The following is a 13,148-nucleotide window of genomic DNA, read 5'->3' as shown; positions in this document are numbered from 1 at the left end:
AGGGGGCTGGGGGGAGGTCCTTCAGCACTTGTAGGCACTACTGTGCATTGGAGGGGAGAGCACCCTTTTTTTAACTTGAGTACCCCCCACTTAAGGACCTTCTGCACGGTCCTGCTTAGTATAGCTAGAACTGCGTCCCTGCGAGACTCTGGCACTCCTCCTCACCCACCACACCTATAGTGCCCACCCACGCTATCACTCTGGAGCACCCACAGGACCCTGATATCAGGCCAAAAATGTGATGTTTGCTACATCAATACCGATGTGTTGTGTTTTAAATACTGTTCATGTAGGTAGAAAAAAACAAAGTTTTAAAGTAATACCTTTTAATGGCTAACTTCCAGAGATCTAGTCCCCTTCTTCAAGTATATTTCCAGATGTTAGCTGAAGTAAAACACTGTGCATGAAACTGTTGCGGAGTATGCCTATAGCAATAACTCTACACTGCAGTCTATTTTCTATGAAGCAGAAGGTTTAGTGCCATTGGTTTGGGCACTGGTGCTTGGCTAAACCACCAACTTCTACCATGCAGCAGTGTTATTTATGTAGAGGAATGGTTAGTTGGGTGCTAGAGCGGTAACTGAAATCCTATGTGAATACAGCAAAAGTTTAATGTGAACTAGGGCTAGGCACACACTATGAAAGTTTGGGCAAGGTATAAGTTAGTAAAGTTAGTGGGAGAAGACAGGACTGAGATAGGGGTCATTTTATTTGTTAGCATTAGAAGGTTGAGGATAGGTGTGAGGAAGAGGACTTTGTTTAGGGTTGGAGGATAATGTTACAAGTCAGAAATTATGTTTCTATTCTAACTCCAAGGAGATACTGTTGAGGGAGGACGTTTAAGGAAGTTCTTCAGGAGAAGAATTTTGGTTGGAAGGGAATGTTCAGTAGGGGAGGAGATTAGGGTTAAACATTACAAAGGGTCTTATGTTAAAATGGAAATTGTTGCTAGTTGAATGTTAAAAGGGAAAACACCAAAACACAGCTGAAAACATCACAGATCCAAAGCATTCCCCCCAACCATGTGATAAAATATGTTGGTGCCCAAATCAGGAGCACTGAAACCATACTACCTCTGCCTCCTTCTCTTGGGTTGACTCAGCAGGCTTTTGTGAAAGTCTAGCAAGTAAGCCTCACTGATCTCTGTCTTTCTTTAGTTCCCAGTTGATATCGCTGAAGTATTTGTTTAAAAGGAGCATTTGTCTGGTGTGCAGCAGCACAAGCTTAACAAAAATTGCAATGAATTCCATTTCGGAGGTTTCCACCAAAAACGGGTCCTGTTCTGCTTTGTTTGAGGACTGACAAGCACATCAACCAAAGTACTCCACTGGCTGCATGTTTGTTCCAGGTGTGACGCATACACAACTGAAGCCAAAATCATAGTATTATAAGCATGTAATTGACAGTTTTCAAAATGTTCCTGATAAGTAGATCTGGAACCCCGAAGAAGCATTGACTCACTGCTGATCTCAGTTTGATGAACTGATTCATTCTGCAATCATCCTAAAATATTTTTGGCTGGTGGACAATGCTCCTTGCATTTTTCTGAAAGTCGCCACATCATTAATACGTTATCGCATGCTTTTTATATGTTAATAAAGAGATGCTGAACATTTATTAAGGATGAACAATAGTTCAGTGATGGAATTTGTACTCTTGGGGCTAACCAATCAAAATGAGCTTAGGATTCCATTGTTTGTCATATTTCTTCTTGTTTACATTTCAACTGTGACTGGTAACTTGGGCATTGTTACTCTAACCATTGCGGACAGACATCTACACAAGCCCATGTATTTGTTTCTGAGCAACCTTTCATTTGTGGACTTTACCTATGCGTCCTCTTCTCACTTAAAATGCTAAGAGACTTTTTAACTGAAACCAGGACTATCTCGCTTGTTGGATGTGCCTTGCAGTTATATTTCTTTGTGTCCTTTGCAACCATTGAATGTCTTCTTTTAGGAGTTATGGCCTATGATCGCTATGTGGCCATCTGCAGTCCCTTACTGTATGGAATTATCATGAGCTACATCTTGTGCCAACGGTTAGTGATTGCTGCTTATTTTGTAGGTTTGGTCTATGCTCTTGCACACACTATTCCCATCTTCCATATTAACTTTTGCAGGTCCAACATTATCGATCATTTCTTCTGTGATGTTCCACCAATTTACAAGTTGTCCTGCTCTGATGTATCCATATACTTAGGTGCTGTGGTTACATTAGGTGGCCTGATCTCCATGAGCTGCCTCTTTCTCATCCTTATCTCGTATGCTAACATTGTACTCGCTATTTTGAGGATCCAGTCAACCCAGGGAAGATACAAAACTTTTAACACATGCGCCTCTCATATGACTGCAGTCACAATCTTGTACGGGACTCTCTTCTTTATGTATTTTCGGCCCTCTACTAGCTATGCAGCACAACAGGAAAGAGTAGCGTCAGTCTTCTATAGTATACTTATACCAATGCTAAATCCCCTGATATACTGTCTCAGAAATACTGAAGTTAAGGATGCTTTCAAGAGAATTTTGAAATATTTTAAAGGATAACTTATCTGAAAATTCTTGTACCGGAAAAATGTTACTAGAAATCTGACTCTCCACAAATATAATTTTGACTTACATGAACAATTGACATCACCCTATTGGAACATCTTATGCAGTGTAATGTGTGTTGACACTTTTTAAACAGAAGATAATAACATAATAATAAGGTTATGCTACTGAATATAATTCTCTGGTGTTTGTTATTTCGCCAATGACCAGTGCGTAGAAAGTTTCCCAAATAAGCTAATTCTAGTTTGCAGGAAATTCTGCATCCCATCAAAATAGTGAAATTAGGAATTTCAAAAAACCTGGTTTTGTAAACTTATATTAAAGTTGATTTTTTTTTTTACATTTTTAGCAGATTGTGAATTATTTGAATATTCATAAAAATACAAGACAATCACTGACTACGATGCTTTTTGCTAAAAGTATTTATTTTTGAAAATTCTCCTAATTTTTGTTAAAAGAAAAGCAAAGTGAATTTAATGCTATTTTTGTAGAGGTTATTTTCCTTTGAATTGGTGCAATATTTCATGTCTATAAACATAATTGTTTTGGTAAACCCTAAGCTTAATTAGGTAACCTGTGTAATTGCAGAGAAAATGTACAAGGCTTCCTAAATTAAGCCCAGAGGGCTGGATAAATGAAAATAAAATAATATCAGTACTGGAGCAGTGGACTCTCTGCCACAAATAGTGCTGTCAGGCATGCTATTTTGCTAATATCACTATGACTTAAATATACTGATTCTAGTTGCATAGTTATATAAGATGTCAAGTTCAACATCTCACAGACCAAGTAGCTGATTTAGGAGAATAATTTGGTTCAGTGATGTTTGCCCATGATTTTATAGAGATAGAGCTAGAAAGAAAAATTTGCAGCATTTGGCCTCTGATAAACTTGTCTTGAGAACAAGTTGTCTTAAGCCATGTAGAAGACTTTTTGTTACACCAATGACTATGTTCACACAACATGTCTGCAAAATTATGTAAGCACTTGAGCATTGTTAATTTTTAAATTATCACAAAATGGTGACTTTTAAAGTGTCATATTGTGTAAAACATATTAACTGGTCCTGTATTTGTCTGAAATACTTCTGCTCTTTACCGTCTCTGTAGAAGCCAGTTCTCTATCCATGTGCACACATTTACCCTAGTCCTGCTTCCTCCGAACCTGCACCAAGTTGTTGTGAGGACAAGTGTCAAAAGCTTTTTCAAAGTCCAACTAGACTACCTCAGTTGCTTTTCCAATAGAGTTGCACCTACCACTTCATAACAGCTAAGCATATTGGTCAGAAAATACCTATTTTTTTACTAAACCCACATTAATTAAATGTAATGAGGTAATTCTGTGCCACATAATTTTATATAGTGTTTCTTGGGATAGCTTCAAGAAGTTTACAATTAAAGGAATACTATCAATTGAAACTACTTGTTTTATTAAATAAATGTACACATTACCACTAGTGCTAGGGACACTTTATTTGTTCACCCAGGTCTCTCTCCTTCTATTTATGCTTAAAAATTCATTTCTCACAAAGCTCACAAATATATTTCACTGTGTCACTCACAGCATGCAGGAGACATGAGGAGAAACAGGCTGATCTGAGGTGGTAACAGGTAACTAAATGAGCTGTAATATTGCTGGAATATAACTAGCTATAACACTAGTCTGTGTTTACACTCAGACTGGTTGCCTGGCTGCCTGCTTCTGGTGATTCACTCCAGACTGCATCCACTTTACAAGCTGCTGAGAGGGGCAGACCACTGTTTAAAATTAGCATTATTAGTATCTTTATCAGTCAAGAGAAGCAAAGATAATAAACACACATTGCTAGAATCTTTAACCCCTTACCACCATATCAACAAGATTCTTTCAGCAAGGTGATAATTAAACTATAAACTGAGGATAAACTTCTCTGTGCAGAGACATGGTCTAGCCCTCTTGGAGCCGTCAGTATTTAGATGCATTTTGTATCCAAAACTGAAGGAGGATTTTACAGCTGAGAGGAACAGCTGTGTGAGAAATCAAATTGCTCCTAGTACTTGTCCTAATGTGTGCTACAACATACAGCATTTAAAAATAAATGCATACATCGATAGTATTCCTTTAAGTGATGTGAAAGCCACAGGTCCAGTTGGCTCGGAATCTTGGAATGGATATGATCTGTGCCTTATATATCTCAATTGCATTTAAATATGCCTGCCGTCCACTGCTAGGCAATCAGTGTTGAATGTCAGAGCAGTTTCTTTCTAGGCTGAATTGCACCCAGGGCGAGGGTGTAAAAATTGTGCCCTTTCCTCCCCAGCTCTGTGGACTCGTGAACCCTTACTCCTTAGGGACAGCCACATGTCACAAGTAGATCTGCCTACTTACTAGTGACCAGCCGCTCATCCAGTAGGAAGCAGGGACCAGAAGAACACACAGGCGAATAGAGCTGCTGCAATCCGACTAGTCAATGGGTGCGAGCACTGACAGCCTGCAGTACCGCTACAGGATGTCAGGTGCAGTGGCGTAGCTAAGGAGCTGTGGTCCTCGATGCAAGCTTTACAATGGGGCCCCCCAAGCACTCTATACATAACAATTGACACGCGCACCAAAACCTGCCAATGGCAACTACAGTGTCAGAGGTGCAAGAAGGGGATGGGGAACAGCTTGTTAATGATTACCACTATTCAAAGTATCTATAGAAGTGATTATTATGAGCACAGGACCAATATAGAGCTAATACTGTAGTTGAGGTAGGGCCCTTCGGGGCCCCTCTGGCCCAGGTGGCCCCAATGCGGTGGCTACCTCTGCACCCCCTATTGCTACGCCCCTGGTCACGTGTCATCACATGGTGGTGATGTGACAATGACTTGACATCGGACGCAGGCAGCCCAGGAGGAATTAAAGAAGGTGATCGCGCTGATAATCTTCTTTCTTCTTTCATTCAGCTGCACCGTGTATCACCAGCTCCCTAGCAGTTATGTCCTTCTGCCTGCTCCCCCTTCTTCTACTTGCTGGTCTGCACCCAGGGCGGTTGCCCTGCCCGCACTGCCAAAGAAATGGCCCTGTTGAATGTGTTAGATTAGGAACAACCTACAACTGTATTATGAGACAAATCTGTCTACCTGACAAATCTGTTAAATTTGTCTGGCTACCGTTTAAAGATAGAAGCAAATCATGCATGAGCCCGGACTCATATGCCAGGATGCTCCTCCTGGACTTTAGTTTGGCTTTCAACACCATCTGTCCTCGTATACTGCATGACAACCTAGAGGAACTCGGTGTCCACCCCTCCATCCGCTGCTGGATCACAGACTTCCTTACTGACAGGTCGCATGTAGTTAAGCTGGGCGACATCTCGTCCAGGCCAAGTATTACCAACACTGGAGCCCCTCAGGGATGTGTTTTGTCACCCTTCCTGTTCTCGCTCAACACCAACAACTGTACCTCTAAGGATAACTCTGTTAAGGTCATCAAATTTGCTGACGATACCACCATTGTTGGCCTCGTAAGCAAGGGAAATAAACAGGCCTACCGAGACGAGGTGGATAGAATCTGCCACTGGTGCAGAGCGAACAAGCTGGTGCTCAATACCACCAAAACTGTGGAGATGGTCATTGACTTCAGAAGGCAGAGGACGACCCCGCGCCCAATTCTCATTGATGGGGCTGAAGTTGAAATTTGTTTCCAGCGTTCGACTCCTGGGCACAACCATATCTGATGACCTGAGCTGGAAGAAGAACACCATCACAACCCAAAAGAAGGCCCAGCAGAGACTCTTCTTCCTGCACCAACTAAAGAAGTTTGGTATGGCCCAAGAACTCTTTAAATCCTTCTACTCCGCCACCATAGAGTCTGTCCTCTGCACCTCGTTACTCGTATGATACGCTGGCGCCACCGCCAGCGACAGATACAAAATTCAGAGGGTCATCAGATCAGCGGAGAAAATAATTGGGACACCCCTCCCCCCTCTGGAGCTCATCCACAACTCTAGGATGTGCTGTAGAGCAGCAAAGATTGCTAATGACCCATCACACCCAGGTCATCGCATCGCTTCTTCCAACGGCTCCCATCGGGTCAGAGGTTCCGGGCCATCCCCACCAAGACATCAAGGCACAGAGACACTTTCTTCCCTGCAGCGGTGAGTCTATTGAACTCCCTATAAATCCCATGGCGCCCCCCTCACAGTTGTACTTAGCCATCACCCCCCATGGCCCGAGAGTGTTTACGGTGCTGGGATCATTCTGAGTATGTTGTGCTGCTTCTTGCTGTGATACCGCCTCGGTTTTTCCTGCATTGTATATTCTGCTGTAACTTAATGTTGTGCACTGTTCTTACGTTATGTCTATACTGTAACTTATTTTTGCGAGCTGCCCTGTGATGCTAAAACCAATTCCGGGCATGACCCAGTCATGCTTGGCGAAATAAACGATTCTGATTCTGATTAATATCACAGCTTTAGTTTGATCATGCATAGCTAAGTTCACAACCAGTATTTTAGAAGATTTGTCTATTTTTTTTAGCCTTATTTCTGTTTAAATTTTTAATATATACATATGTATAAATATTATATATATAAATACTGTATAATATGCTATTAATCCAATACTACTTAGTGGCCCTAATTTTCAGCTTCCAGTTTTGATTTTTGTTTTTTTGTTTTTATTGCAGATTCAGGGCCATATGCAATTCGAGGAGATAAGAAGCTGAAAACATGCGAGCTTCTTATTAGAGTTGGGCCGAACGGTTCGCCGGCGAACGTGGTTCGCGCGAACGTGGTTCGTGCGAACGCAGGTGGTTCGCGTGCGGGTACCGCACGCGAACCTTTTGCGAAAGAAGTTCGGTTCGCCCCATAATGCACTGAGGGTCAACTTTGACCCTCTACATCACAGTCAGCAGGCCCAGTGTAGCCAATTAGGCTACACTAGCCCCTGGAGCCCCACCCCCCCTTATATAAGGCAGGCAGCGGCGGCCATTACGGCCACTCGTGTGCCTGCATTAGTGAGAGTAGGGCGAGCTGCTGCAGTCTCTCATATAGGGAAAGATTAGTTAGGCTTAACTTCTTCCTGGCTGCATACCTGTTCTGTTCAGTGAGCCCTCAGCCCACTGCATACCTGTACTGTGATCCTGCCACTGCATACCTGTTCAGTGATCCTGCCACTGCATACCTGTTCTGTTCAGTGAGCCCTCAGCCCACTGCATACCTGTACTGTGATCCTGCCACTCCATACCTGTTCAGTGATCCTGCCACTGCATACCTGTTCTGTTCAGTGAGCCCTCAGCCCACTGCATACCTGTACTGTGATCCTGCCACTCCATACCTGTTCAGTGATCCTGCCACTGCATACCTGTTCAGTGATCCTGCCACTGCATACCTGTTCTGTGAACCCGCCACTGTATACCTGTTCTGTTCAGTGGACCCGCCACTGTATACCTGTTCTGTGAACCCGCCACTGTATACCTGTTCTGTTCAGTGGACCCGCCACTGTATACCTGTTCTGTTCAGTGGACCCGCCACTGTATACCTGTTCTGTTCAGTGGACCCGCCACTGTATACCTGTTTAGTGAACCCGCCACTGCATACCTGTTGTGTTCAGTGAACCTGCCACTGCATACCTGTTCTGTGAACCCGCCACTGTATACCTGTTCTGTTCAGTGGACCCGCCACTGTATACCTGTTCAGTGAACCCGCCACTGTATACCTGTTCTGTTCAGTGGACCCGCCACTGTATACCTGTTTAGTGAACACGCCACTGCATACCTATTGTGTTCAGTGATCCTGCCACTGCATACCTGTTCTGTGAACCCGCCACTGTATACCTGTTCTGTTCAGTGGACCCGCCACTGTATACCTGTTCTGTGAACCCGCCACTGTATACCTGTTCTGTTCAGTGGACCCGCCACTGTATACCTGTTCTGTTCAGTGGACCCACCACTGTATACCTGTTCTGTTCAGTGGACCCGCCACTGTATACCTGTTCAGTGAACCCGCCACTGCATACCTGTTGTGTTCAGTGAACCTGCCACTGCATACCTGTTCTGTGAACCCGCCACTGTATACCTGTTCTGTTCAGTGGACCCGCCACTGTATACCTGTTCAGTGAACCCGCCACTGTATACCTGTTCTGTTCAGTGGACCCGCCACTGTATACCTGTTTAGTGAACACGCCACTGCATACCTATTGTGTTCAGTGATCCTGCCACTGCATACCTGTTCTGTGAACCCGCCACTGTATACCTGTTCTGTTCAGTGGACCCGCCACTGTATACCTGTTCTGTGAACCCGCCACTGTATACCTGTTCTGTTCAGTGGACCCGCCACTGTATACCTGTTCTGTTCAGTGGACCCGCCACTGTATACCTGTTCTGTTCAGTGGACCCGCCACTGTATACCTGTTCAGTGAACCCGCCACTGCATACCTGTTGTGTTCAGTGAACCTGCCACTGCATACCTGTTCTGTGAACCCGCCACTGTATACCTGTTCTGTTCAGTGGACCCGCCACTGTATACCTGTTCAGTGAACCCGCCACTGTATACCTGTTCTGTTCAGTGGACCCGCCACTGTATACCTGTTTAGTGAACACGCCACTGCATACCTATTGTGTTCAGTGATCCTGCCACTGCATACCTGTTCTGTGAACCCGCCACTGTATACCTGTTCTGTTCAGTGGACCCGCCACTGTATACCTGTTTAGTGAACACGCCACTGCATACCTATTGTGTTCAGTGATCCTGCCACTGCATACCTGTTCTGTGAACCCGCCACTGTATACCTGTTCTGTTCAGTGGACCCGCCACTGTATACCTGTTCTGTTCAGTGGACCCGCCACTGTATACCTGTTCTGTTCAGTGGACCCGCCACTGTATACCTGTTCAGTGAACCCGCCACTGCATACCTGTTGTGTTCAGTGAACCTGCCGCTGCATACCTGTTCTGTGAACCCGCCACTGTATACCTGTTCTGTTCAGTGGACCCGCCACTGTATACCTGTTCTGTTCAGTGGACCCGCCACTGTATACCCATTCAGTGAACCCGCCACTGCATACCTGTTGTGTTCAGTGAACCTGCCACTGTATACCTGTACTGTTCAGTTAACCCACCGCATCAGTGCGCATACCTGTGCAGTTAAGTGAACCCACCTACCTACGTGAGTGCACGCAGTGTGATATACCACTCCGTGCATACCCGATATGGACAAAACAGGTAGAGGAAGAGGAAGAGGTAGTGGCAGAGGCAGAGGAAGGCCACCCGGCAGGTCTGCGCGAGGTCGTGTAAATGTAATTTCGTGTGGACCTGGCCCACAGTACAGTGCTCGGAAGAAGGCACGTCCCATCACCTCCCAAGATTGTCAGGACGTGGTTGAGTATTTAGCGACACAGAACACCTCATCTTGCTCAGCCACCAGCGCTACTACTAGCACCACTTCCGCTGCATTTGACACTTCGCAAGAATTATTTAGTGTTGAAATCACTGATGCACAGCCATTGTTGTTACAGCCAGATGAATTTTCACCAGCTAATATGTCTGAGTTACGCGGCAACACTATGGATGTAACGTGTCAGGAGGATGAAGGACCTACTGATGGTGCAAGTTTGGATTTGTCTGAGGCAAGCGAAGCTGGGCAGGATGACTACGATGATGACGGTAATAGGGATCCTCTGTATGTTCCCAATAGAGGAGATGAAGAGGGGGACAGTTCAGAGGGGGAGTCAGAGAGTAGTAGGAGGAGAGAAGTTGCTGAAAGAAGCTGGGGCAGCTCTTCGTCAGAAACAGCTGGTGGCAGAGTCCGGCACCATGTATCGCCACCTATGTACAGCCAGCCAACTTGCCCTTCAGCATCAGCTGCTGAGGTCCCCATAGTGCCCACATCCCAGGGTGGCTCAGCGGTGTGGACATTTTTTAATGTGTGTGCCTCAGATCGGACCAAAGCCATCTGTTCGCTCTGCCAACAAAAATTGAGCCGTGGAAAGGCCAACACTCACGTAGGGACAAGTGCCTTACGAAGGCACCTGGAGAAAAGGCACAAACAGCAATGGGATGGCCACCTGAGCAAAAGCAGAAGCAGCACACAAAAGAAAAGTCACCCTCCTTCTCCTCTTCCTCCTTCAGGTGCATCATCTGCTTCTGCCGCTTTCTCCCTTGCACCTTCACAGGCACCCTCCTCCACTCCGCCTCTGCCCTTGAGCGGTTCCTGCTCCTCTGCCCACAGCAGCAGTCAGGTGTCCGTGAAGGAAATGTTTGAGCGGAAGAAGCCACTTTTGGCCAGTCACCCCCTTGCCCGGCGTCTGACAGCTGGCGTGGCGGAACTGTTAGCTCGCCAGCTGTTACCATACCGGCTGGTGGACTCTGAGGCCTTCCGTAAATTTGTGGCCATCGGAACACCGCAGTGGAAGATGCCAGGCCGCACTTATTTTTCCAGAAAGGCCATACCCCAACTGCACCGTGAAGTTGAGAGGCAAGTGGTGTCATCTCTTGCGAAGAGCGTTGGGTCAAGGGTACACCTGACCACGGATGGCTGGTCTGCCAAGCACGGGCAGGGCCGCTACATTACCTACACAGCCCATTGGGTGAACCTGGTGGTGAACGATGGCAAGCAGAAAGCGGCGGACCAAATTGTGACACCTCCACGGCTTGCAGGCAGGCCTCCTGCCACCTCCTCTCCTCCTGCTACATGCTCTTCGCTGTCCTCCTCCTCCTCCTTGGCTGAGTGGCAGTTCTCCTCTCCAGCTACACAGCCCCAGCTCCGCAGGGCCTATGCTGCATGCCAGGTACGACGGTGTCACGCTATCTTAGACATGGCTTGTCTCAAAGCGGAGAGTCACACTGGAGCAGCTCTCCTGGCTGCTCTTAAGAAACAGGTGGATGAGTGGCTGACCCCGCACCACCTGGAGATAGGCAACGTGGTGTGCGACAACGGCAGCAATCTGCTTGCGGCTTTGCATATGGGGAAGCTGACACACATACCCTGCATGGCACATGTCATGAATCTAGTGGTTCAAAGATTTGTGGCAAAGTACCCTGGCTTAGCGGATGTCCTGAAGCAGGCCAGGAAGTTCTGTGGGCATTTGAGGCGCTCTTACACAGCCATGGCACGATTTGCAGAAATTCAGCGTAAAAACAACATGCCGGTGAGACGCCTCATTTGCGATAGCCCCACTCGCTGGAACTCGACCCTGCTCATGTTCTCCCGCCTGCTAGAACAGAAGAAAGCCGTCACCCAGTACCTCTACAACTGGAGTAGAACGAAACAGTCTGGGAAGATGGGGATGTTCTGGCCCGACAACTGGACACTGATGAAAAATGCATGCAGGCTCATGCGGCCGTTTGAGGAGGTGACCAACCTGGTGAGCCGCAGTGAGGGCACCATCAGCGACTTAATTCCCTACGCGTACTTCTTGGAGCGTGCTGTGCGTAGAGTGGCGGATGAAGCTGCGGATGAGCGTGACCAGGAACCGTTACGGCAGGAACAGGCATGGGACCAATTTTCATCAGACCCAGCTGTTTCCTCAACACCTGCGGCAGCACAGAGGGGGGAGGAGGAGGAAGAAGAGAGGTCGTGTGCAGAAGACGAGTCAGACTCAGAGGATGATGAGCAAGGTGTTTCTTTGGGGGAGGAGGAGGAGGAGGGGACAGCGGCAGGAGAACAACCGCAGCAGGCGTCGCAGGGGGCTTGTGCTGCTCAACCTTCCCGTGGTATTGTTCGCGGTTGGGGGGAGGAGTTTGACTTACGTGACGTCACTGAGGAAGAGCAAGAGGAGATGGAGGGTACTGGATCCGACTTTGTGCAGATGTCGTCTTTTATGCTGTCCTGCCTGTTGAGGGACCCCCGTATAAAAAACCTCAAGGGGAATGAGCTGTACTGGGTGGCCACACTACTAGACCCTCGGTACAGGCACAAAGTGGCGGACCTGTTACCAACTCACCTGAAGGTGGAAAGGATGCAGCACATGCAGAACCAGCTGTCAACTATGCTTTACAATGCCTTTAAGGGTGATGTGACAGCACAACGCCAGCAAGGTACCACTGCCACTAATCCTCCTCCCGTGTCCAGTCAAAGACAGGACGCTCCAGCGATCTCATGGTGATGTCGGACATGCGGACATTCTTTAGTCCAACGCCTCGCCGTAGCCCTTCCGGATCCACCCTCCACCAACGCCTCGACCGGCAGGTAGCCGACTACCTGGCCTTAAGTGTGGATGTAGACACTGCTGTGAACAGCGATGAGGAACCCTTGAACTACTGGGTGCGCAGGCTTGACCTGTGGCCAGAGCTGTCCCAATTTGCCATCCAACTTCTCTCCTGCCCTGCCACAAGCGTCCTCTCAGAAAGGACCTTCAGCGCAGCTGGAGGCATTGTCACAGAGAAGAGAAGTTGCCTAAGTCACAAAAGTGTTAAGTACCTCACCTTTATCAAAATGAATGAGGCATGGATCCCGGAGGGCTGCTGCCCGCCCCAAGACTAAGTCAGTCCCCGCACACACAGCATCTCTGCCTGCACGCCGTGTGACTGGCTGCCTGGCCTGCCCCAAAAAGACTAAGTCGCTCCCAGTCCCTCCACACAGCATGTCTGCCTGCAGGCCGCTTCACTACCTTCTCCGCCACCATCAACAGGGTCCG

At 47.0% G+C, this 13,148-nt stretch overlaps 1 pseudogene; it reads left to right on the top strand.

Annotated features, from left to right (window-relative positions):
- Positions 1-1,620: 1,620 nt before the first annotated feature.
- Positions 1,621-10,899, top strand: LOC137533985 (olfactory receptor 5AR1-like; annotated as a pseudogene).
- Positions 10,900-13,148: the final 2,249 nt, after the last annotated feature.

Source organism: Hyperolius riggenbachi, chromosome 10 (genome assembly GCF_040937935.1).
Source record: "Hyperolius riggenbachi isolate aHypRig1 chromosome 10, aHypRig1.pri, whole genome shotgun sequence".
In the NCBI taxonomy this organism is placed as follows: domain Eukaryota; kingdom Metazoa; phylum Chordata; class Amphibia; order Anura; family Hyperoliidae; genus Hyperolius; species Hyperolius riggenbachi.
This window is presented reverse-complemented; position numbering and strand designations above follow the sequence as displayed.